Source organism: Musca autumnalis, unplaced genomic scaffold (genome assembly GCF_047663935.1).
Source record: "Musca autumnalis isolate F117 unplaced genomic scaffold, ASM4766393v1 scaffold_2, whole genome shotgun sequence".
NCBI classification, from domain to species: domain Eukaryota; kingdom Metazoa; phylum Arthropoda; class Insecta; order Diptera; family Muscidae; genus Musca; species Musca autumnalis.
This window is the reverse complement of record NW_027411755.1, coordinates 158,027,571-158,052,860: the sequence shown is the minus strand read 5'-3', so window position 1 is coordinate 158,052,860 and position 25,290 is coordinate 158,027,571.

Here is a 25,290-nt window from a genome sequence, read left to right as displayed (position 1 = left end):
CCTTAACTAACTTTGAATAAAAACCGCTAACACCTGGGAAGTTTCTGCGGATCTTGAAACTACAATGTTCATAGATGAGAAAAATCAAAAAACGAAAAAATCGCCGGAGCGCTTTTCAAATAAATCGCGGTCAAAGTTCACATTATCAGGGTTTTTTTAGGTTTTCGCGATTTTGCTTGTGAAATCGCAAGTCCTGCCTAACTGGGACTAAATAAAAGTTCTGGTCACATTGTTAGGATTTTTTGTTAGGTTTTTAGGATTTGCTTGAAAACTGTAAGTCTTATCGAAATGAGACTAGAGAAAATCTTATAGCTGTTAAAATTCTCTACAAGAGTGGCCTTCGTAATTTTTTCCTAGGTTGTACCATTTTTGAGAAATATAAGTTTAAATTGGGAAATTGCAGTTATCACATTGTTTTATAAGGAGACTACCCATCGCGTATACAGTGATGTCGAGCGCTCGGTGTGAACCAATGCGGATTCAGACCTTGTAAATTAACAATTGACCATTTTCACGTTGCGCCAAATACTAGAAAAGACCAACGAAAGACAGAACGACACTTACGTTGACTGTAAGGGAAACTTCGACAGCCAATAAGATCAAAGGTTTTCCATTCCATGTCCGAATTTGGCATACTGCTTAACTAATGCGATTATGCAGGATGACACTGACTCTGTCCGAACCTTTTAACACAAAACGACGTTTCGAACAAGGTGACAGTCTAGTCCGATGCATAGGTACTTGCGAAAGCACATGAGGCAGAGCTTAGTGCGTTTGAGAGAAACAATCTTTGAGAATTTTATGATTCGTATGACCAACGAATTTTACCATCCTACCGACATTGATATAGTGAAACGTATCGAGTAACAACGATTGTGTTGACTGGGTCATGTCAATAGGATGGATAAATATGCCGCCGCCGCAAGAAAGGCTTAAGAATGCGAGACATTTGACGGTATACATCCCAAATATGCCATCCAAACTGGAGAAGTAAAGCGCTGGAAAATCTTCTTCTTAGTTCGGCTGATGGAACATAACGTTCTGTTAAGAATATAAAGCCATCTTAGTATGTATAAACAAGTAAAAAAGTACCAGTCGGCTTTGCCGATAGAGATATACCCTCAGCCTGTTTGAATTGAAACACTTCTTTATCCATTTTATTAAGCGGGCTTTTAAAATTTTGGGCGTCTGAACGGACATACACTAGCGGTCATCTGAATAGGTTTGAATTTTTTTCTTTCTTTTTGTTAAGGTATCTTCTGATGTGTTCGTATTACAGATCGATACTATTTAGTTTTGAGAGTCCTATCCTATGCCAACATTCCCAAGAAAAAACTTGATGGTGTTGCCATATTTTCGGAAAATATCCCAATTATAATAAAAAATGTACAAGAAAGTGTCCAATTTTTGCGATCATCAGAATAGGTTTGAAACAAATAAAATTGAAAAATTGTACTACCCATGCAAATATTGCGCAATTTTTTGGTTTAGTTTAGTAAAATGGAACATTCTGATAAATCCTACAACAAATTTGACCCGCTTTATTAGGAACGTGGGTTCAATTCTCAACATGGAAAAGTTACCGAGAACTTTCAGATAAAATCAAGAAATATTCGAACAAAAACGTTTTATAAACTTGCTTTAAATGACTTTTTGATTTCGTAAGATCTCTTCTGAGCTTCGAAAATTGTCTGGAAGCAAATACCAAGTGTAGCCATATAATTATGATCGACAAATTAGAAAGGTCATTGAAAATAGTTGGTTTTTTAGTTCAAGTTTAATTTTTTAACTATCCTTGCAGTACACATTTAAGTATTATCATGGTCACAAATCCACCATAGTGGACCACATGTATCATTAATGTTCGAAAATTGGTCTGGAAGAATGTTTCTTCGACCACAATAAAGTAGAAAATTGTAATTCAAATTTAAGTCAAAGGGACATGATATCGCCGACTTTTATAGTGCTGTATACCTTCAGTAGTCCATTCTTTTGTACTTTTTCGTGTTTTGTTTTATGACTTGTGAACTGAAAAAAACTTTTTGACCTGACTATATAGGTATTACAGCACTATAAAAGTTGGCGATATCATGCTCCTTTGAGTTAAATTTGAATTACAATTTTCTACTTTATTGTCGTCGAAGAAACCATCTTCCAGACCAATTTTCGAACATTTAATGATACATGTGGTCCACTATGGTGGATTTTGTGACCATGATAATACTTAAATGTGTACTGCAAGGATAGTTAAAAAATTAAACTTGAACTAAAAAACCAACTATTTTCAATGACCTTTCTAATTTGTCGATCCTAATTATATGACTACACTTGGTATTTGCTTCCAGACAATTTTCGAAGTTCAGAAGAGATCTTACGAAATCAAAATGTCATTTAAAGCAAGTTTATAAAACGTTTTTGTTCGAATATTTCTTGATTTTATCTGAAAGTTCTCGGCAACTTTTCCATGTTGAGAATTGAACCCACGTTCCTAATAAAGCGGGTCAAATTTGTTGTAGGATTTATCAGAATGTTCCATTTTACTAAACTAAACCAAAAAATTGCGCAATATTTGCATGGGTAGTACAATTTTTCAATTTTATTTGTTTCAAACCTATTCTGATGATCGCAAAAATTGGACACTTTTTTGTACATTTCTTATTATAATTGGAATATTTTCCGAAATATGGCAACACCGTCAAGTTTTTTCTTGGGAATGTTGGCATAGGATAGGACTCTCAAAAACTAAATAGTATGGATCTGTAATACGAACACATCAGAAGATAACGTAACATATAAAAAGAAAAAAATTCAAACCTATTCAGATGACCGCTAGTGTATATATGATTAGGATTGAAGCTCAAAATTTTTGCGAGGAGGTGCATAAAGCGATGGACTGACATAGTCAACTTTGGAAGTGCGCCTTATTTTGGGAGTCATTCCTCTCGATAGATATCTCGTCCACCTGTCATTTCAGTTGGTCACCATATAATTTGGAACTTTTGGACCAATATATCAGGAAACATGTACATACTTGCTTTCGAAAAACATATCGCTGTAATCAGGGCCACTAGGAGTACCTTCGGTAAAAATTTTCAATGGAATCTCGAACAGACCCTAAACCACACAAAAAATGTGAACATTCTGTGGGTGGTTCCCCAAAGAGTGGATCACTTTTGAACATAAACTACGTTAGATATATTACGATATACAAAGTGAGGACCAACGCAGTATTCGGTTCGAGAGTTTTCGTGTGCACCAGCCACTACACATGCTGGCCGTAGGTGGTTTTTACAGTTTTTCGGGTCATTTTCTCAAGAAGTATGGACTTGCCACTCAAAAAATATTGTACCACCATAATAGGGGCTTTGAGGTGGTTCTAAACTGCACTTTCCGATATTTTGTGTGGGAGGTACCCGGAGGAGTAACATATATAGTCCCATATTAAAACCGGATCTATGTCTCGAAGAAATATTACGATGTGCAAGGTATGGATCAAATCGGTTACTGCCTTTGAGGGCTATCGTGCGCACGATTTTACAGGGAAAGTTTTTAACTTTTGTGGGTACCCGAGGAAGTGGACCGATCTTAGAACATGTTTTAATTTTGCGCCAAATTTTACTACTGTCAAATTTTGGAATGAATCGGTTTATCCGTTCGAGAGTTATCGTGCCCTCCATCCCACTACACATGATGCCATAACGCGTTTTTACAGCTTTTGGGCCATTTTCTCAGGATGTAAAAAAACTTATATCGCCATAATGGGGGCGGCGAATACAAGTTGCTACAACAAAATAATAACGATTTGAGAGGAGGCCTTAAACTGCACTTTTAGGAAATTTTGTATTGGAGGTACTCGAAGGAGTGGACCGTTGAGGTCCATTTAGAACTTGATTATTGTTTCTTAGAAATATTACTTACTTACTTAGCTGGCCCATTTCAGAACATTTGTTCAATAATCCGAACTAAGAAAAGATCTCCAATCTCTCTCTATTTGTAGCTTCGCTTTTGGAATACCGCGTTTTTCCATCTCTTGTTCCACTTGTCCGCTCCATGGCCTTCCAGTTCTGCGTTTACCGCCATGTGGCCCGTATTTAAACGCGTTTTAGCGGATTGATCATCGCTCATTCTTATGATATGGTCTAGCCAATGCGATCGTTGCATCTCGATAGGTTTATCTATACTGATGTCGTTGTATAGCATATACAGCTCGTGGTTCATACGACGTCGATATTAACCTTCAACGCAGATTGGCCCGTAGATCTTTCGAAGAATTTTTCTCTCAAACACACCAAGCACTGCCTTATCTGCTTGCGCAAGTACCCAGGCTTTGGAAACATACATTAGCACAGGTGGTATCAGTGTTTTGTAAAGCGTTGTTTTTGTTTGACGAGATGTGGCCTTGTTTTTAAACTGCTTACTTAAGCCAAAGCAGCATCTGTTGGCCAACACAATTCTTCTCTTTATTTCACAAACTGATGTTGTTTGTTGTGTTTATTGCAGTACCGAGGTAGACGAAGTCTTTTACTACCTCAAAATTATAGGAACCAACTTCCACTGTTGGTCCTAGCTCTATGGACGCATTGCACGTCGACACCATCAACTTTGTCTTTTCGCCGTTTCTCCCTCTTGTGCCACTTCTTTTGACCTTCGCATCTCGTATAACCTTTTCCAGCAGAATGTTGAACCGGTCACATGAGAGTCCGTCCCCTTGTCTGAAACCTCTTTTGGTACTAAACTCTTCGGTGAGGTTCTTTCCTATTTTAACTGAGGATCAAGTGTCAGTTAAAGTCAAATTTAGACATGGCTTGGAATACTTTTGAACCTAGCGGGCTGTCGAAGGCTGCCTTATAATCGATAAAAAGGTGGCTGACACTATCTTATAGGCAATAGGGAGAAGACTTATGCCTCTATAGTTAGAGAATACAGTCTTGTCTCCTTTCTTGTGGACGAGACACAGGATACTGAGGTTCCAATCGTCGGGTACGCGTTCTTCCTGCCAGATGGCGCTAACTAGCTGAGACATACACCTTATCAGCGTGTCGCCTCCGGTTTTGAACAGCTCGGCTGGTAAGCCATCGGTTCCTGCTGCCTTATTATTCCATCTTCTGGAATTGGATCTGCGGTATTTTCGTCGTCTTCGCTACACCAACAGTTTGGAAAAATGCTCTTTCCTTATCCTGAGCACACTATCTGCATCAGTTACCAAATAACCTTGCTGGTCTCTACAGGAGGATGTGCCAGTACCAAAGCCAACAGTTTGATGTTTTACTCTTTGGTAGAACTTTCGGACTTCATTCTGGCTCCTGTACATCCCGATTTTTTCACACTCTCGCTTTTCCATTTCGCTCTTTTTCCTGCGGAAAAGACGTTTCTCCTCTCTCCTTTTCTCCCGATGCCACTCTCGTGCGCTACGCGTTACTACTGATTGTAGAGTAGCCCTATATGCCGCATTTTTCTAATCGGTAGCAGCACGACACTCCTGGTCATACCATGGATTCCTAGATGGAGGTCTCTGGTATCCCAGTATGGATTTTGCGGCTGTTTGCAAGTTGTTTGCTACAGCAAAGTCTATCAGCCTCATTCCGTTGTCAGATGTGCCACGGTGGTGACTGAAGTTCCCGACTGTTGGACCAAAGATATTCTCCTTTCCAATTTTGGCATTAACCCTTTCGGCCCCAACGTTGCTTATAAGCAACTTCGATTTTGACGTCGTTTTATTTAAAACTAACGGAATTTTTTCCTCAAACATTGCTTTGGCTAATTGTAGTCCTAAGAATGCAAAAATTATAAAAAAGTGCCAGTTGTATCCCGATCAACAGAACTACGATGCACTATTCAATGTGAAGTCTGGAAAATCACGGCATGCCAAAAATCGATGTGTACAGTCCAAATTATTTAAATCGTTTCTAAATCAAAATGTATGAGCTTTATGTTAAACTTTAGTTTTGATTCTTCAAAAGTAAGGTCAGAGATATACTTCTATACGATTATAACATTTATATTTACATAATTGCACAAAATAATGAGCAAATAAATTTTAGATAAAATGTACTGTATCTTCCGAAATAGGTGGGGTAACGCCCACCAATTTATGTTATGTCTTAGTTTTGACTTATAATTTAATTCTATGTTTTTAAAGTAACTACTAATGCGAGGAAAAAAGTTCGGGGCCGAAAGGGTTAAAATTGCGTAGAATTATTTAATGTCATGGGCGTTCTAAGCGCTCATAGAATATATTTTTGGTCTGTTCGTCTTTGTCTTCGATTGGAGCATGAGCGCAGATAAAGCTAATGTTAAAGAATTTTGCTTTTATCCGTATTGTAGCACGTCTTTCATTCACTGGGGTGCAGCTAAAGACCAGATGTTTTAACCTCCGACCAACTACAAATCCGCAATCAAACTCATGCTTTTTGTCATGACAGCTATACAGTTAAAAGGTTTTATTTAGCTCACCCCGTTTGTTTTATTCTTGGGTCAAATTTAGTAATTCAAATTTCACCCTCTACCTGCAGAATACAAAATACTATAAAACATTGAAATCCAAGATGGCGGCCGCTATAAAATGGCGGATAACGTAGGTTTTATCAATCCCATCAATATGGGTATCAAATGAAAGGGCTCAACAAGCAGAATACAATACACTAAAAAAATTGAAATCCAAGATGGCGGCCGCTACAAAATGGCGGATAGCGTAGGTTTTATCAATTCCATCAATATGGGTATCAAATGAAAGGGCTCAACAAGCAGAATACAAAATACTATAAAAAATTGAAATCCAAGATGGCGGCCGCTACAAAATGGCGGATAACGTAAGTTTTATCAATCCCATCAATATGGGTATCAAATGAAAGGGCTCAACAAGCAGAATACAAAATACTATAAAAAATTTAAATCCAAGATGGCGGCCGCTATAAAATGGCTGATAACGTAGGTTTTATCAATCCCATCAATATGGGTATCAAATGAAAGGGCTCAACAAGCAGAATACAATACACTATAAAAAATTGAAATCCAAGATGGCGGCCGCTACAAAATGGCGGATAACGTAGGTTGTATCAATTCCATCAATATGGTTATCAAATGAAAGGGCTCAACAAGCAGAATACAATATACTATAAAAAATTGAAATCCAAGATGGCGGCAGCTACAAAATGGCGGATAACGTAAGTTTTATCAATCCCATCAATATGGGTATCAAATGAAAGGGCTCAACAAGCAGAATACAAAATACTATAAAAAATTGAAATGCAAGATGGCGGCCGCTACAAAATGGCGGATAACGTAGGTTTTATCAATCCCGTCAATATGGGTATCAAATGAAAGGGCTCAACAAGCAGAATACAAAATACTATAAAAAATTGAAATCCAAGATGGCGGCCGCTATAAAATGGCGGATAACGTAGGTTTTATCAATCCCATCAATATGGGTATCAAATGAAAGGGCTCAACAAGCAGAATACAAAATACTATAAAAAAATTGAAATCCAAGATGGCGGCCGCTACAAAATGGCGGATAACTTAGGTTTTATCAATCCCATCAACATGGGTATCAAATGAAAGGTCTCAACAAGTAGACTACAATTTACTATGCAAAATTGAAATCTAAGATGGCCGCCGCTACCAAATGGCTGACAACAATTTTTTATCAATCCCTCCAATATGGTTATCAAATAAAAGGGCTTGACAAGAAGAATACAGTGCACTATACATTACATTTTATACACCCGAAAGCCATACAGTTTCTAGCTAAGTACAATTACGGGACGGCTGAAAGAAGAATGTTGCCTTTAATACTATCATGGGCTTCTACAATACATAAAATGCAGGGCAGCACTGTGGATCACGCAGTCGTATACTTAGGTGCGAAACTGTTTGAAGAAGGTCAAGCCTACGTGGCTCTTAGTAGAGATCTTTGCAGGGACTACGTATAGAGGAGTTGGACTGCAATAAACTAACGGGCAAGAAACCTTGCAATAATGAAGCACTAAATGAATTAAACAGAATGCGAAATAAAAACTAAAAACTAGAAAATAAAAATAGGTAAAAAAAACTTTTTAAGTTAAACGGTTTTATGTTAAACATACATTGCAATGTTTAAGATAAATGTACTAAAAACCAAAAAATAATAAAATAGATACAGTCGTCCGAATTATAAACATATGCAGAGACTAGACTAAAATAAAACCGTGGGGCACGTCAATTGTCTACAAATTATCTACTTAATGTGCGATAGAAGAATCGTTTAATTCGTCGTTAGGCAGTTGGCCCGCAGACGGTGAGGAAATTACTTACTATTTCTTGCTCATGGAAATTCCAATAGTTATACACTCCATGTAAATAAAAGAGATGTTTCAACTAGTTTATCGTTGGACATTCACACTGCTGCCTGGCGAGGAAGCGTTTCACTGCTCGTAGTTTGTCTTTAATCGACAAAGTACTACTCGCTCACCACTATGAAACCCTAAAACTCGCTTATAATCGAGCTTGCTAGCTTGTTTCCACATTCTAGCCCTACTTATTACACGTCCATCGTTGTCGGTTGAACAACTGCCTAATTATAGTGTAACATTACAAAACAAACATTTTAATCAACGATTGTAGAAAATTGACGTGCCCCACGGTTTTATTTTAGTCTAGTCTATGCATATGTTTATAATTCCCACGACTGTATCTATTTTATTATTTTTTGGTTTTTAGTACATTTATCTTAAACATTGCAATGTATGTTTAACATAAAACCGTTTAACTTAAAAAGTTTTTTTACCTATTTTTATTTGTATTTTTTATTTAACAGGGACGCGCATTCGGCTTTTCCTAAGAACCATTAATAGGATTAATGTAATCGCGATTACGCATAATTTGATATATATTGACTATGTAGCCCACACAGCATCACAGTGATCTACTGCCAAAGGCCAAAATTTAGTGCGATATTTTTTCGAAAAACCCTATTTTTTGGGTACAGTATTTACAATATCCTTTTGATTGCGCTGGAACCCCAAGATATTTTAGTTTTTTGACGGTCCGGATCGTATAAATCATAGATCGTGAAAATACATCCACTAGAACGGCGAAAACAACAACTGCAAAAACCGAAAAATGTGTGAAAAATGTTTTTGAAAATATTGCGGATTTCATCGCGTTTTCTGTGGATCGTTTCCTTGTCAACGAAGAAACCGACACTTCACTCGCGTTTTTGCGAAAACAGCAGTTTAAAACATTTTGTGGCATGGGAGCTGCATCCGATTTATCCCAAAAAGAGTGTGTGATGCTACATCTACGGTTGTTGATAGATTTTATCGAAATAGGTTTAGATCGATGTGTTTTTCATGGATGATAGTGCAATCGGATGCGCATAAAAAGTGTACGCACTTTGTGCAAATTATAATAGTTATACCGTTTTTTGCACATTACGCTGCAGGCGATGCCACATCTTAGCCGCCAAAGTAAATCCTGAGAAGTGTGTACAAATTAAAAGAGAACAATTCGCCGCATGCGCATCAAGTAATTTTGAGGATTTCGCGATTTACATGCATTTCGAAATGAACATTACCCGATACAGTTTTATTTGACGATTATAGCCCATTCAAAGCAACCCAAAATTTGTTTGAATGTTATCCATATTTTTCGCTAGATGTTAAGGTGTACTAGAGAAGTGATTAGAATAAAAAATGTGATTTTTTGCGTGAAATTTAACTAAAATAGAAGAATAACTCCGACCTAATTTTCCTACATTTTCTTCAACTAACTCACAAAATTAATTTGAAATAAAAATAGGTAAAAAAACTTTTTAAGTTAAACGGTTTTATGTTAAACATACATTGCAATGTTTAAGATAAATGTACTAAAAACCAAAAAATAATAAAATAGATACAGTCGTGGGAATTATAAACATATGCATAGACTAGACTAAAATAAAACCGTGGGGCACGTCAATTGTCTACAATCGTTGATTAAAATGTTTGTTTTGTAATGTTACACTATAATTAGGCAGTTGTTCAACCGACAACGATGGACGTGTGATAAGTAGGGCTAGAATGTGGAAACAAGCTAGCAAGCTCGATTATAAGCGAGTTTTAGGGTTTCATAGTGGTGAGCGAGTAGTACTTTGTCGATTAAAGACAAACTACGAGCAGTGAAACGCTTCCTCGCCAGGCAGCAGTGTGAATGTCCAACGATAAACTAGTTGAAACATCTCTTTTATTTACATGGAGTGTATAACTATTGGAATTTCCATGAGCAAGAAATAGTAAGTAATTTCCTCACCGTCTGCGGGCCAACTGCCTAACGACGAATTAAACGATTCTTCTATCGCACATTAAGTCGATAATTTGTAGACAATTGACGTGCCCCACGGTTTTATTTTAGTCTAGTCTATGCATATGTTTATAATTCTAGTTTTTAGTTTTTATTTCGCATTCTGGTTAATTCGTTTAGTGCTTCATTATTGCAAGGTTTCTTGCCCGTTAGTTTATTGCAGTCCAACTCCTCTATACGTAGTCCCTGCAAAGATCTTACTCTACTAAGAGCCACGTAGGCTTGACCTTCTTCAAACAGTTTCGCACCTAAGTATACGACTGCGTGATCCACAGTGCTGCCCTGCATTTTATGTATAGTAGAAGCCCATGATAGTATTAAAGGCAACATTCTTCTTTCAGCCGTCCCGTAATTGTACTTAGCTGGAAACTGTATGGCTTTCTGGTGTATAAGATGTACTGTATAGTGCACTGTATTCTTCTTGTCAAACCCTTTTATTTGATACCCATATTGGTGAGATTGATAAAAAATTGTTATCAGCCATTTGGTAGCGGCGGTCATCTTAGATTTCAATTTTGCATAGTAAATTGTATTCTACTTGTTGAGACCTTTCATTTGATACCCATTTTGAGGGGATTGATAAAACCTAAGTTATACGCCATTTTGTAGAGGCCGCCATCTTAGATTTTAACTTTATATAGTACATTGTATTCTACTGGTTGAGCACTTTCATTTGACACCCATATTGATGGGATTGATAAAACCTAAGTTATCAGCCATTTTGTAGCGGCCGCCATCTTGGATTTCAATTTTTTATAGTATATTGTATTCTGCTTGTTGAGCCCTTTCATTTGATACCCATATTGATGGGATTGATAAAACCTACGTTATCCGCCATTTTGTAGCGGCCGCCATCTTGGATTTAAATTTTTTAAAGTATATTGTATTCTGCTTGTTGAGCCCTTTCATTTGATACCCATATTGATGGGATTGATAAAACCTACGTTATCCGCCATTTTGTAGCGGCCGCCATCTTGGATTTAAATTTTTTATAGTATATTGTTGTTGAGCTTGTTGAGCCCTTTCATTTGATACCCATATTGATGGGATTGATAAAACCTACGTTATCCGCCATCTTGGATTTCAATTTTTTATAGTATATTGTGTTCTGCTTGTTGAGCCCTTTCATTTGATACCCATATTGATGGGATTGATAAAACCTACGTTATCCGCCATTTTGTAGCGGCCGCCATCTTGGATTTCAATTTTTTATAGTATATTGTATTCTGCTTGTTGAGCCCTTTCATTTGATACCCATATTGATGGGATTGATAAAACCTACGTTATCCGCCATCTTGGATTTTAATTTTTTATAGTATATTGTGTTCTGCTTGTTGAGCCCTTTCATTTGATACCCATATTGATGGGATTGATAAAACCTACGTTATCCGCCATCTTGGATTTCAATTTTTTATAGTATATTGTATTCTGCTTGTTGAGCCCTTTCATTTGATACCCATATTGATGGGATTGATAAAACCTACGTTATCCGCCATTTTGTAGCGGCCGCCATCTTGGATTTCAATTTTTTATAGTATATTGTATTCTGCTTGTTGAGCACTTTCATTTGATACCCATATTGATGGGATTGATAAAACCTACGTTATCCGCCATTTTGTAGCGGCCGCCATCCTGGATTTAATTTTTTTATAGTATATTGTATTCTGCTTGCTGAGCACTTTCATTTCATACCCATATTGATGGGATTGATAAAATCTACGTTATCCGCCATTTTGTAGCGGCCGCCATCTTGGATTTAAATTTTTTATAGTATTTTGTTGTTGAGCTTGTTGAGCCCTTTCATTTGATACCCATATTGATGGGATTGATAAAACTTACGTTATCCGCCATTTTGTAGCGGCCGCCATCTTGAATTTATAATGATAATGAATAAATATAATCGTATTGTCACCAAAATCCAAAGTGTATACAAAATTTCAGATTAATCGGTTGACAGGAAGAGGGTCAAATTTGAATTACTAAATTTGACCCATGAATAAATAATAAATAAAAAAAACGGGGTGAGCTAAATAAAACCATTTAAAAATATTTTTTTCTTACAAAAATTTTATAAATACCCTCAATATATTAGTTTTTATTTAGTTTTTGCTATATATGCAAACCGCTAATCAGATTAGTATATTTTTGGTTTCATTTGAATCTTCGCGATGTTTAGATTACGTACATATTTTTAAAATATTTTTCCGATGCATAAACAGCTTACATTTTATTAAAACAAGTTGCAAGCCAGCAATTTTTTTGAATTCTTTCATAATTTCCGCGAAAATTTACAACTTTTTCACTAAAGTTGTGGGACCTCAGTAAACACGTAGTATGTAGGAAGCCATAAATTAACACTGTTTTTCAATATAATGAATAGCGTTTTTATAAGATTTTTTCCTATAATTAGAATTGAAACCGCCATAACTTTTGCGCGCAATAACTAAAATTAATATCTCGAACAGATTTGAGAATGGGAATTTTTTCTCAATCCATGTACCAAAAATATTTCATGTAGCTTCCAAAAAAATTTTAATTTTTTTCAAATGGAATATTAAAAAATTTTGACTTTTCCTCATATACCCTCGTTAGCATAAATGATGAGGGTATAAACATTTTTTAAGGTGATTTTAGTAGATTTTAAAAGGAAAGAGTGCCGATTTATTCGTTTAGAAAATCTCTATTAATTTAGAGGTACCTCCACTTCTGATGCTATAGCTCAACATCAACGCAGAATCTCGAAAGTAATATACCCTGAAAAATTCAGAAAAATCAATTTCAAGTTATTTGAGTCCATGAGCCACAAACAAACCAACAAATATTGTTTGGTGTTTATATAGATTTACTTCATCCTTCATCTCTCCAAAATCTCCCAAACAGAAATGTTTAATCAGATTTTGAGATTAAAATATTTTGCTCTTTTTCCAAGAATTTTAAAAAATTATATCAGTATGAGAGTGAATTCTTTCTACATGTTCAAAACAATAAACAGGGTTACTTCTTAGAGGTTGGTTTTTTTTTCTAACAATATTTATGTATGTGTGTGTCGTTTTGATGTTTGGTTATCCCTCCCTGCTATGGCATGGTTAAATCTAATGTCAGGTAAGAGCTACCTGCGCCAATTTATATTAATTTAATATGTACGCCCGTCAAATCAATAAATTTGATACATTTAACGCTCACTGCTGCTGCTGCTTTTGTTCATTCTACTCAGTACTTCTGGCTAAGTTTGTCGGCTAAAATCAAATAAAGTGTTTAATTTTTTGGCGGTTAGAAATCCAGGTTTTGTTTATTTGAAACCATGTTATATTTTGTGGGTTAGAGAATTTAAAAAATATCAATGAAATCACAAAAATAAATTTAACAGGAAATATATTTCATAGAAATAAGAAGAGGCGGAGGAAGAAACATAACATTGAAAAATATCACTTACAAATTATAGAGGAACTTTTATGTGAACCGAGATTTGGTGGGGATTAAATTGTTCGCCTATATAATTATGAAAGTTTGTGGCGACTGAGGATGTCATAAATTTCATTATTGATATCGAGTTTCATGTGCATGGAGCAAATCATGAAGTCCAGTTTATTTGGAAATTTTAGAGGGGCAGAGCAACAAGTGTTATGTTAATTCCTAAAAAAACTAATTTGGGGTTAGGAAAAAATGTTTCCGGATTAAAATTGTGAAAGGATGGTTAGGTAATTTTATTTTTCAAGTATTTAATTGTAAGATAAAAAATGTAAATTTCTATAACTTTCGGTACACACAGTCGTAGTGGAAAGTAGCACTGAACTCAAAGCAGGGTAGACCTACTCATATTACTTACAGTTAATATTATTAAAATGTTGGTCGCAATAAATATTCTTTATACATATATCCACTGTGTAGTCTGTAGTCTGTAGTCGCATATGGTTTTTAAAATATTATCTTTAAAATCCATGGTTTGTTGTCTGTTGGTGACGTAGGCAATGAAATATATTTATAGACTTACGCCCGTTAATAACCTCGGTCATAACTCCCCAAATTTGTCCGCTACATGTTCACGGATACCAAAAATTGCGGAAATAAAAAATTCAAAGAAAATTTTGCACGTGTAGCCGCTGTTTTTATCTGTCAAAGTCTGAAGTCGAAGTCTGAAATCCCGGCTGAAAGTCGGTCGTCTATCTCATCTTGTAAAGTTTAAATATTGTATAAGTCGGATTTGTCTTAAATCCTGGCAGGATGAAGACTATCTACATACATCAAACTTTAATTTGAAAACAAAATTATTGAAATTGAACCTAACATGACACATATTTACGGTACTCTTGAAGCAACTTTAAATGGAGCGCCGAAGCTCTTTTTAAATAAATCGCGATTCAAGTTGAAATTTTTAGGGATTTTTTTATGTTTTCACGATTTTGCTTGGAAACCGCAAGTCAAATCGAAACAAGATCCTAGGTTGTACCATTTTTGAGATATAGATGTTCTGATCCCATTTTAGGTTTTTTGTTAGGTTTTTGAAAACGGCAAGTCTTATCGAATTAGAATATGAAGAAAATGTAGTAGCTGTGAAAATTTTCTACAAGATCGGCTTTCGCTATTTTTTCCTAGGTTGTACCATTTTTGAGATACACTGTATGTATTTTTTTTGAGTCATGTTTTATTAACCATATTCTGACTCCACAATATGATAGAACACTAAAAATGAGAAGACACGTGTCTCGCCGTTTTTCCCTATCTCATCAACTTTCGCGGTTACAGGCCTCCAAAGGTTTGAGGCTTTGCTGTAAAAAGGTTTATTTAGTCAGGACTATATCTTCCAAACCATTAGGAAATTTAAATTTATCTCAGAGGCAAAGTTGTAGCAATTGTCTAAAGAACAAAAATTGTGAACCCATATATCAAACTTCATCTGCAAGGTCAAAATCGCCATGGCCAAATTTCTTTTAAAATTTTTCTCAAGTTTTGTTATACAGCTATCAAACCGATCAAATTTGAAGCAAACAACCAACTACAAAAATGTACCTCAGATCTCAATAAACATCTTTCTAGAATATACGACCCTGAAGGAACAGGTCTTAAAGGTCAAAATAGCAAAACAAGTCGGAGAAAAAAGTATAAAAATTGGATATTTTCAAAAGGTTTTTGCTATTTTTACCATTAAAAACCGCTCATAGACATTTCGTATATTCCAGAAAGGTGTTTATTGAAGCCTTTGCTACGCTATTGTGATTGATTGTTTTCTTGAATTTTGAACGGTTTAATATCTTGGAGCAGAACCCTAGAAAAGAGGATAAAAATCGCAATTGTTTTGCTATTTTGACCATTATGATCCGTTTCTACAGAGTTCGTATATTCTAGAAAGATGTTTATTGGGATCTGAGGAACATTTTTGTAGTTGGTTGTTTGCTTCAAATTTGATCGGTTTGATAGCTGTATAACAAAACTTGAGAAAAATTTTAAAAGAAATTTGATCATGGCGGTTTTGACCTTGCAGATGAAGCTTGATGTATTATATGTGTTCACAATTTTTGTTCTTTGAGACAAGAGCTACAACTTTGCCTCGAGATAAATTCAAATTTCCTAACGATTTGGAAGATATAGTCCTGACTAAATGACCCTTTCTACATCAAAGCCCCAAACCTTTGGTGGCCTATAACCGCGAAAGTTGATGAGATAGGGAAAAACGGCGAGACACGTGTCTTCTCATTTTTGGTGTTCTATCACACTGCGGTGCCAGAATATGGTTAATAATTTTCGTGTTGCACAGTGATATATAAGTTAAAGTTAGTAAATTACAGTCATAGCATTGTTTTATAAGGAGGCGATATAGTCAGTGCATTGTCCCAATTTGAACTTCTATATCTTAAAAATGGTAAAACCTACGACAATGTCATAAAACCCACTCTTGTAGAAAATTTCCACTGCTACAAAATTGTCTCTAATCCCATTTCGTTATGGCTTGCGGTTTCCAAGCAAAATCGTGAAAACCTAAAAAAAATAAAAATGTCATCTTCAATCGGGATATATTTAACAAATGAGCAAAGGCTATAGTCGGGACGGAGCCGACCATGTGATACCCTACCCCTGTGCATAAAATTTTCAGTGGTAAACATTACTTTAAGGGAAAATAATCCGACTACCACCAAACACAACATGCCCCTTTCTCTCTGGAACCCCCATAAGCAACCAAAATTTCGTGACTATCCGATCAAAATTGCGACCTGTACCGTGATTGCAAAAAAAAAATGGAAGAATTGGATGCATTACCCACTATTGCGGTATCTCCCTTGTTTGACCACCTTCGCCAACTTACTTTACACCAATGTAAAGGTAATATTTTCTTTTTCCATTGACAGGCTTTGCCGTTGAAATACCTCTACTAGAAACCGATATATTCACAAAGAATAAAACTTTGAATTTGTCTTCACATGAGTTTTTCCCCGTTACGACCCCTAAATATTATCCGACTATCACCAAAATCAATAGGCTTTTTCATCTGTGAGGACCCCATCAACCCCCAAAATTTCCGATCAAAATTCTAACCTGTAGCGTGATTACAAAAAATGGAGAAATTAGATATATTACTGACTTTTGCGATATCTCGGTTGTTTGCCCACTTACACGCCAACATACTTTGCATCAATATAAAAAAAATATTTTCTTCTTCCATTAGTTGGCTTTACTTTTGGAATGCTCCTACCAGAAGCGGAGTTATTCCATAAGAAAAAACTTTGACTTTTCTCCACATAAGTTTTTTGCTTATTCCGACTCCTGAATACTATTCGACCATCACCAAACTTAATAGGCTTCTTCCTCCGTGGGACCCGCATCAACCCAAAAAAAAAAAAATCGTGACGATCCGATCAAAATTGCGACCTGTAGCGTGATTACAAGGTTTAGATGGACAGACGGACGGACGCACATAGCCAGATCGACTCAGCTCGTCAAGACATTCATTTTGATATATATACGTATGGGTCTACGATCATTATTTCGATGCGTACAAACTTTTTGGCCAAAACCAACTTATAATACCCTCCCCACATAGTGGTGTAGGGTATAAAAAGGGTTCTGGCGAATTTTCTTGTTTTTTGATTTTTCTCATATATGAACATTGTAGTTTGGGAATTCGCAAAATTTCCCAGGTGTAAGCACCTTCAGTTTAACGATGCTTCAAGAGTACCGTGTATTCTTATCTGATTAAAATTGATTTAGGAGTTACTACCCAGCAAAATGTTGGATGCCAAAGATGCCATCAATCATGGGTGAAAGTGATGTCATCTTTTTAGCATCTTCATCCACGAATATTATATGTGCGTGGTCTCCAAAAGATGCTGTTCATTGTGGGATCCAAAGTATGTAATTTACACCAATGCTTTGAAATGTCATTTTCACCAACGCTTTAGCATGTCATTTTCACCAATGCTTTGGCATGTCATTTTCACCAACCCTTTGCAATGACATTATCATTACTCCGACAACATCAAGCCTATTGTAAATAATTAATCTTATATATTTAGAAAAATATGTATAAATAAAAACACAAAATTCATGCAAAAGATGCCATGAAATCACGTCATCGCATGGCAAATTTTGCTGGGTACAATTTTACCGAACATAGTAAGCTAAATTCTTAGGAGTTATGTGGTGCTTGCTGTGCCAGATCATTTCCCAGAGTGTCTCCAACTTCGTCGTCGGAATCAAATTCGTCGTCGAAATACGAGATTGGTTTTGTTTAACGTCCCGGAAATGTATCTGTTTTGGCATCACACCAATATTCTACGGCACTCGCGATATCCAAACCAAGTTACTTTACCCACTGTCGGTCAGCCTTTTGTTATATCGCGTTAATGTACGAACGACCACAACCATTAGCCTCACGGTGGCAGTAAGAAAATTTCCAAACGGGGGCGGAAAAGGACGCGCCGCGCACACTTTACTGGGACGAAGATCAGGTTATCTTTGAAAATTTTTCGTTTTTTCGTTGGAAACGACCACAACCATTAGCCTCACGGGGCGATAAGAAAACTTCCCACCGGGGGCAGAAAAAAAAAGCACACTCCTAACTGGGATAGGTAGTTCAAGTTGTCTTTACCGAAAATGTTCGACCGGCACCAATTAAAGAAAAAGAAACGCACGGCACTTTATCTTTTCAATTTCAAGGTTTTATTTTTTTTATGAGAGTATTAACTTTTACAAAATGATTTCGTTTGGTTATTGGGATTATTTGCTTATGCACTATTGAGGATTTTTTCTTATTTTACTACAAAAATTTAGGTTTTTCTATGTTCTTGGCTTTCTTTTGTTTATTTTGTGGATCCGATGTGCTCAGCACGATAACTAAACTAGACTCTAGACTAGACTCTTTGAGACTAATAATAACAAAGTTAATTAGGGAGAACTGACAACTACCGTCAGTGCTGGCACTAACCTACGTTCATGTCCGCAGAGAGGGAATTAGGCTACATTTACACCTGAGCTGATTTTATTTCATATTGACATTGATGTTCATTTTAAATATTCTGCGAACATGAACAGTATCATTTCGGCAAATCAATTATAACAGTCTCCGAAACAAAGTCAGCGATATTGTAAATTTTATGAGTCGGAGGAACATCTTTGTCCAGGAAACAAAGCCCACCGTCACCTGTAGCTTGCAACGTTGCGATGATTACAACGTTTCACGAAAGGATCTTACAAGAAATGGAGGAGTAGGCAAATAGCTTCCTTATACACCATTCTGTCCAGTACAGACCTATCTCACTAGACTTTAGTGACACATAACTTGAAGGTATGGGGGTAGCAGTAAAGTGTGAGACTTCCGAGGTAGAGTTGTTTGATGTGTAAATACCGCCGAGGAATATCTGGGTCATGCGTTATAGTTGTCTTGCGTTATTCGGAATTGGAGGGTAATAACCGGATTTCAGTATCCATCATGAGTTTTGACATTCCGACCTAGCTAATTGATAGCTCCCCATTTTGCATGGTGAACTAGGACGTTCCTATTAGGATAAGAAGAGATTGCCCGCCAGACATCACCATTGTGGCACCCTTTCTGATAAATGAATGGCGCGTTATTTCCTTTAGTTCAAACCATCTTTCTATGATCGTTTCTGCATAACCTCTGACCACCTTACTTTTCTGAACTATGGAAAAGCTGATTAGCAAGGGATCAGATAATTTACCAGTCACCGCTTCAGGGAGCTACCCATTCCTTCAGATCCTCGGCTACGCGGGATAACATCACTGCTGCAGCCGACCGCTACATACCTGCTGCTCGAATACCGGAAATTAGACCCAATTTCCCAGCAGAAGCGACGTGACTACCAAATGATCCATGAAGAAACTAAATTTAAGAAACTCTTGATGTCAACACGCTAGTAGGCGAACATAACGGGAAAAAGTGACTAGACAACCTGGATCAATTCAAGATTTTTAGAGAAATGGGTGATAAAACGGCTGTTGCCTTCAACGGGGTGACAGTGACAGATCGGGAGAGGTGCGCGTGTTATATTAACCTGCAGTTTATAAAGTACCCCGAGAGTGATAGGGCGAAAAGGTGTTTGCTACGTCATATATAGACAGCTGAATTCTATGCAAATGCTTACATGGTTAGGATGGTCGTAGAGAAAATCTGATTAGACAGAAACTCGTTTTATCACAAAATACAACGAAATAGGCCCAGAAATGTTTGCATATCGTGCATATTTTGACATATTTTTACATATTTGCATAAAATGAGCATATGCAAAACCATATGCAAAAATATATACAAGGATTTGTGGTCTACAAATCCCACCGAAATGGCTGAAATGTGGTATTAAATCTTCGTTAGGGGTATGAAACTTTACACCTTCATATAGGCCCCATAGCATGGTTCCCGATTTCCGATATTTTGAAGCTTGCATAATTTTGCATATATCATATGTTTTGATTGCAATTTAATCAGAAGCCAAAAATATGCCCAATCCGAAATTTGACAGGAATCGGACCGCTGTCTAGTTATATAAGAATCCTCCCAGCCGAGTGGGAATCTCACCAGAAGCCTGGGAAGTTGGCCAGGTGGGCTCGATGATGAAACCAGGCAACCACACCCAACTTATTGCCGCCAGCAGCAAAGATTTTAGAGGTTAAATGTCCAAATCCATGTTTATTACATCCAAAGCAACTTTAAACATTTATTTTAGAATGATAAATTACTTTAAATATTAAAGTTTTGGAGCATAATACAAATTATTAATTTTAGTAAAATAAGGACAAAAATACATATTTCCAACAATTATCGGATTTGAAACTTCCCATTGACAAAACTACTTGACAAATCAATGCCATAATTGAAATTCCTTCAAATTGAAATGTTTACTATAAATTCTCATCAATAAATTTGTATTCCGAAGTACTTGATTTTGCCCATTTTTGGCCATGGTCGTGACACTGTGCGATCAAGTGGACCGGTTTCGCCCACCGAGATACGTCAAGAGAGATCTTCATGATCTGGAATGAGAGGTCCAAAGGTATAAGCGATCACCTCTAAAATGTTCAGTGTAAATGTGGTACTTGGAGACCACCCCAATTATCGAAGCAGAATAACGCCAAATCTTAAGGAAAATACGAGTGCTTTCACTCCAGTTAAGATCCGGTTATGCAGCCGCCTCAATTCATTTCATACTGGGCCCGTATTGATGGCACGATACCCAACACATGCTCTGCACTTGAATTGGGATCAGTCGATACGCTGCATTTGTTTAACTGCCCCCTTAACCCCACTCACCTGTCTCCTAAGATTTTATGAAAGCAGCCATTCCAGGTTGTAGAATTATTGAATGTGGCACAGCGGAACCAGAACCAGATAACTGAATAAAATGTTCGAAAAAAGCATACTTGAGTTGCTACAATAACAGCAACCAAATTGGTGCTTTTTATCATGGCAGCTCTAATACTGCGCGTCATCTGTAGGTGTTGTTGTGACACCTTTCCCAATATATCGAATTTTCTGCACGGCCTTGTACTTTGTAAGTACACCTGCCGGTGCGTAAACTGCACCTTCTCTTAAAGAGTTCCAACATTCCAGAAGTAGATTCGGAAATAATCCGCTTTAAAACTTTTGTGGAGGTCTTCGACATTTGGGTGATTAGTTGCTCTTTTCGTTTTCTTTTTCATGGTAATAGATCAATGAAGTATTACAAGGAAGGAACACGTCGCCTAAACCAGCCTTCTTTCTCACACGGGATTGGGACCGGCAATTGCTGAATTACCTTGATTCCATTGGGGACTTTAATTACACAAGAGTTAGCTCCTTAGGTTTCTTCTTATCCAAAAAGGAAAAATTCAACATATTTTCATTTTCAGATTTGGTAGTCTTAGGACAAACCATTCCACGATTATAGATACTACAGACATTCCATGAAAAAAAATGTTCTTAAAACTTTGCAAACAATTTTCAGTTTCAAATCTTTGTAACACCATCAATGTTCTGCTGGATCATTATTTATGTTCATTTAGCAAATTTTCTACAGTAATACAACAACGAAAAATAAAATAACAACAATGAACAGATTACCAAAGAAGGCTATTAAATATCAACAACACATTATAGATATTTACACTTTACTATAAATTATTTGCTTTACAATCTATAGTAGATCGAGCCGATGCTTACTAGGATTTTTCTCCTTCATCTATGATGCAGATCCTTAGAACCTTGTTGGAAGCACTAGACGAGTATCACGATCATTATGCCAGGCAAACGTCAACAATGGCTACCTGTAGCAATAAAACAGCCAAAAAAGCAAGCAAGGCGAACACCAAAATAACCTTAACATAAAAAGGCGATAAAGTTACGATTTATTAGTGGCCTTAGCTTAAAATCAATTATGCTGGAATGTAGAATGTTAAGGTAACATTAACAACAGCAGAGTAGAAGTTTCTATGCACTGACATGAAAATATTAAACAATATAAGAGAGAGAGACACCGCCAACGCCAGGTAGGTAGCAACAATGAAAAAAAAAAAAACATCTATTGGCATTACCAGCAGCCCCAGCATCAGTATCTTAAAGGTGAGTTTAAGCATTTACCCATCCTTCTGGTAGTCTTGGTAATTTTTCTACAGGAGCTAATGATTCAGCTATATTTTGATATCGTTGTTGCTGTTTCTTTAAAGCTCTTGACTTATAGATTATGCAATATGAAGAAGTTGATGATTGCAACAACAACATAGTGTTCAAAAAAGCTAAAGTTGTGGTAGTGGCCCTAAAATCGACCCATCATCACTCATAGCCACAGAACTGTGGGGAAGTTTATAAAGTGTTCGTTTCTACGGGAATAAAATTTGAACAGTGGTGCGATTTTGATGTAGTGAATGTGCAACTTTCGTGGCAGGGTAGAGTATACTAACATCACAGCTAATTTCATCAATCCCAAAACACCACAATATGAACTTCCCAAAGACACAGTGCGGCACGATCATTCTTACACAATCAGTTTTTAAGCTGCTCTTCTTGTCTATGGATGATAAATTAAAAGACTAACTTGACAATCACTTAAGCATAGTTTGTTACCAAATAAAACAACAACAACGAACAGCACAATATCTTACCAAGTAGCCAGGCAGCAACAGCAGGAGTAGAAGAGTACCGACCGACATCCTGGACAACTTGGAACATAGCTGCTATTAGCGCAAGTTCTTGCTTCTTAGGGTGGTAGTAAAAGTCTTGAGTTTACTGAACATCTAGAGCAGGGCAGTTGTTTGTTTAGTCGTTACAACTGACACTATTTGTTGTTGTTGTGCCTGTTGTAGGTGAAAATATCACAAACTGAAAAAAGCGAGCGCAAAGTCTAAAGTTCATTAAAATACACGTGAAGCATGGCCCTTTTCTTTAATACCCACAAGGAAGGTGGCGCAACATCCAAGAACTTTTTAATTTTGTAACATTGAAACGATAGCGGTAATCTTGAAGTTTATTCTGCTGCGGCAGTTTGCCACCATGGAATAATACCGAACCACCATCAAACGGCGGTCATGCTCATATGTTTTGAGATATTGACCGTGAATGGATGATTGCTAATGAAAGACGACAACCGTTGAAGGTGGAGTACAGTGAAAAAAATTTTGTGTAAATTTGAAATCTCTAATGCAAAGTCTCTCAATGAGAATTCCTATTTATAAAAGTCCTTAACTATTTAGGAGGGCATTTACAGAAAATTTGTCTTGTAAATCCCAACCTCCTATTCCTTAAATGGTCTCTCCAACTTTTTGAACCACGCTTTTCGATCTCGCCTTTCACTTGTTTACACGATTTAACCAAAATAAAAAAATTCCATACAAAAGTGGACAAAAATAGAAGGAATTGAATTGAGGTTGATGAATTGCAGAAGTACTTATAAGGGCATAGGAGTGAAAAATTTGAACTTTGGTCCATATCGGTTCAGATTTGGATATAGCCTCCATATGCATACATATATACCTTTCCCCGATTTTGCTATATCTCGGTCAATTTTGATCGATACGTAATATTTTCTTAGGTCAAATTTAATACGTAATATTTTCTTAGGTCCCTGAGTAGCTCTGCCGATTTTCACAAAAATCCGTTCAGATTTGGATATAGCCCCCATATATATCTTTCCCCGATTTTGCTATAACTCGGTCAATTTTAATCGAATAGCCTTCAAATTGTATATGTGGTTTTTTCTTTGGCCTGTAACGGCGAACGTCGGAGCCCCTCAATTTTGCCACCACCTTTGCTGATTTGAATTTCGTTTGTTTATGTTTTCCAATGAATAAAGGGATTTATTTTAATTTTAAACAAAACCCATCAGTCTCGGTTAATATCTCGTTAACCTCGCGTGAGTTTAACTCAACCACTGGTTGAGATAAACAACAACTCCGATAAAGGGAGTTGCTGAGAGAGAGAGCCAAATTAGATCAAAACAAGATCCCGTTATTCCTTATGGAAAACACGTGGTCTACGACCATATAATAGCCGGACGATTTTCAAATTGGGTCAGTCAGTGCGAGACCTTCAGTGCGTGAACATCGACCCGCGGCAACTTCGGCGAAGTGTAATCGAAAGTCCTTGTGTCCTGTAAGCATCCATGTAAGTAATAACATGCATATATTATCATTTGATTGTATCCTTCGGGTAATCCCTGATCCTTGGGATATCCTTGAAGTTATCCTTAAGACTCCGAAGTATCCTTGGAATATCCTTCGATGCTTGGGATATCCTTCGGGTAATCCTTGATCCTTGGGGTATCCTTAAGACTCCGGAGTACCCTTGGAATATCCTTCGATCCTTGGGATATCCTTCGATCCTAGAAATATCCCTCGATTATCACTCGATCCTTGAATTCTCCCGTATCCTTGCTTGAGTACTTACTAAGGTCTCCTGCAGTAATATTCCCCAGTGTCCTTGCTTGAGTACTTACTAAGGTCTCTTGCAGTAGTATTCCCTAGTATCCTTGCTTGAGTACTTACTAAGGTCTCCTGCAGTAGTATTTCCCAGTATCCTTGCTTGAGTACTTACTAAGGTCTCTGCAGTAGTATTCCCTAGTATCCTTGCTTGAGTACTTACTAAGGTCTCTTGCAGTAGTATTCCCTGGTATCCTTGCTTGAGTACTTACTAAGGTCTCTTGCAGTAGTATTCCCTAGTATCCTTGCTTGAGTACTTACTAAGGTCTCTTGCTGTAATCGTAGTTAATAGTAGTACCTTTGCATTATCCCTCCTTCCATCAGGTCTCGGTAGACGAGACGTGGAGTACTTATCCAGGTCTCTCCCACGTAGTTAAGAGTACTTATCCAGGTCTCTCCCACGTTGTTAAGAGTACTTATTCAGGTCTCTCCCACGTAGTTAAGAGTGCTTATCCAGGTCTCTCCCACGTAGCTAAGAGTACTTATCCAGGTCCCATAAGCCCACGGTCCAGTATCCTGTCACCCAGCCCTAGTACTTATCCTATTCTCGGAGGAGCACTCCCAAACTGAGCGAAGATA